Here is a 3,112-nt window from a genome sequence, read left to right on the forward strand (position 1 = left end):
CATTGAGCAATGGCCTGAAACCATAGGTTATGTTAAAACATGAGAAGCCCTGTTTTTCTGTGCCTAACTTTAGCTTAAAATTGCTATATAAAGTGCTATACATACTAAAATGTGCTACATAAAGCTAAAGGGGGGTTTTCTTTAGATCAGAGATTATCGGTCAGTTATGCAACCCTTATTTGCAATGAAATTACTGATTTCACAGAACTACCCATAACTGATCACTACTGGATTAAATTTGCCACTATGCATAGACCAAGCATGTACTACATAAGTGACACATATATCCTAATTTGGAAGAATAAGGGGTGCCTGAGCCTTGTTTGAAATCTTTGTGCAAACATTAATTTCTCTTTAATGATTGCAGAGCTTGGGCTATAATCATCCTATATTTTTTCAAACAAAGATTCTGAGAAACTTTAATCATATCACTACAGTTTCTACATGATTGTCAACAGCATCATCTCATGGCTTCAGTACACATTCAAAAACCTACACTAGTTTGCCTCTCAGTTCTCAATACTGATGTTTTTGGTTTCTAAACTCTTCCCATAAATTTGGGATTCCCTCTTCCTTTTTCTCAGGCCTTTCTTCTGGCTGAGTTTTTTTTTTCCTTTTAGGAGCTGTCTTCAGCAACTCTGCCTGTTATGAGAGTTACCTTCCATGTTACCTACTCAGTCATCTAATCATTCCCAGTAGGGGTGCATGGATGGAGAATTTTTGGGCCAATACCACTGGATTTTTAACAAGCCATATTGGTCAATATGTACAGTAAGTGTGTTGTAGGGGAAGGGGCATGGTGGGGCGGGGGCAGTTGGAGGCCTCTGTGGTGATGGAGGGAGTGGGACTGGGGCAGGGCTAGGGGCAGGCACTGCACAGCTGGGGCAGAGTGGGGGACAGAGCCATGAGCGGGGCAGGAGGGGTGCAGGGGAGATGGCTCCCACCACTGCACACACCCTAGGAGGGCATGGGGGCCCCCAGATCTGCATGTGGGGTGAGGGCGAGCTGCCACCAAGGGCTGAGGCTGGGGTGGTACTGGGATCTCCCTGGCAGGGAGCTGAGTTGGGCTGTGCTAGGGGTGGGCAGTGGCAGTGTTGGGAAGGGACTATGGAGGGGCTGCAAACACCCCCAAAATTGACATAGACCCCTCAAACTCCCCTCACAGAGCCACCGCTACCCATCCCGAATGCACCCTGGCCCAGCCCCCCACTGGAAAGAGCCCAGTGCCACACGAGGCCCACCCAAGGCCCCAGCCCATAGCGGCAGCCCACTCTCACCCTGTGTGCAGCTCCAGGGGCGCACACTCCTCCATGTCCTCCTGGGATTCACTTTGCAGCAGAGGCTACCCCAGATAAACCATTCGCATCTCCATCCCTTGCTCTGCTCTGGATGTGCAGCACCTTCCCCTGCCCCTGCCCCAGCCCCACTCCTTCCCTCACTGCAGGGGCCTTGATCCATTCCCTTCTGCCCCATATGCCTTCCTTTCACAGACCTACCAGCTGGACCTGGCTGCTTTCCACACTGCCAGGCTGTGCTCTTGGCCACCTGCATGCTGCACTGTGGCTGTGTGCATGCATGGGGAATTTATTGGTAGCATTACCGGCTACATTAGGCAAAAAAAGCCAATTGCCAATTCAGTCAATTTTCCTTATATTGATGATGATCTGATATGGGATCAATGTATCAGTGCACTTCTAATTCCCAGGTATCTAGAATAAACCCAAGCTTCTGTCTCTGGTGGTTGAAAGACAGATCAGACTTGTATACATACTCAACAAATCTCCATACACTAACCAATTCCTGGGACCATTTTGCTCTTTCCCAGGGGCTGCTTCATATATTTTTGGATTTCATCTACTTTTCTGGACATGGGGAACAGTATTTGGCTTTGTAAATCACCTTTTCTTCATTAAAATATCCAGCATCATATTGCAATGATAGACAAAGGAAAATCTCAAGAAGTTGGGTTATGTAAGATTATTTGCTTTTATACAATCAACTACTTTATACCTAGATGTATGTATATTCTATCTTTTTTTTGAGAATTCAAGGCAATCATTAAATATATTAACTGTACTATGTTTTTCTTAGTCATTAATTTATATTAATTTTCTTCTTTAGAAAAGTAGTGATTCTTTACTTTTAAAAAAACATTTAAATCCCTTTTACTGTCAAATTTGAAGAAATTCACTATGCCTATCAGCACATCTAGCCCCACCCCCTGAATTCTTATAATAATTGTCCTTCTAATCCTCATATATAAAACGTTTACACATCTCTGACATTGTTCCTATTTATTTTTACTACAGTATCGCCTGCTAACTCTAAACAAATAAGAAGATAGTGAACTTCTAAATAAACATATTAAAATGAGAAAAAAACCCCGAAAACCCATTATATAGGGTGTTTATAAGGGCCTTGTGCAACTTTAAACTTTAATGACTTTGGATGTACACATGATAGAAACAAACTTTAAATGGTGATTGAAAGCATAATTCATTAAGTTTCAACACAATACACCTTAAATTTTGGACTTCAACATAACTGCCATCTTTTGTGTTACATCATTCAAGCTGATTTTCCAACTCATAGAAAACATTTTCCAGTTGCTGCTGAGTGATTTTATGAATTTCATTTGTGATCCTTACTCTATACATAGCTTACACTATGCTAAAAAACTTAATTTTACTTTCAATTGTTGTTTACAGTTTGCTTCTATCATGTATGTATTTACTTACTTCTATTGAGAGGGTAATGATTTGATTAGAAAATATGGGGTTTTATACGTCAAAAGAATATAAATGTGATTATCAATATCTACTTAGAAGGCTGAGTAATATACCTTGTTAATTCCACTAACAAATGTTCAAGAGTATAAGGAGAAGTTGTCTTGACATTTCCTTAACAATTTCAAAGTTTTATCATCTCTCCAGAAATATAACCTCAATCACTTAATTCTAATTAAAAGTGATAACAATATTTAATTTCAAACAACATTCTTGACCATTTAATTGTTAAATAATCTTACTTCTATATTTATCATAATCCATTATAACAATGGAATGCCCTTTTATCCATGGATTTAATTATAATAATGTTATATCATTGCAAA

Source organism: Alligator sinensis, unplaced genomic scaffold (genome assembly GCF_000455745.1).
Source record: "Alligator sinensis unplaced genomic scaffold, ASM45574v1 scaffold725_1, whole genome shotgun sequence".
NCBI lineage: Eukaryota > Metazoa > Chordata > Crocodylia > Alligatoridae > Alligator > Alligator sinensis.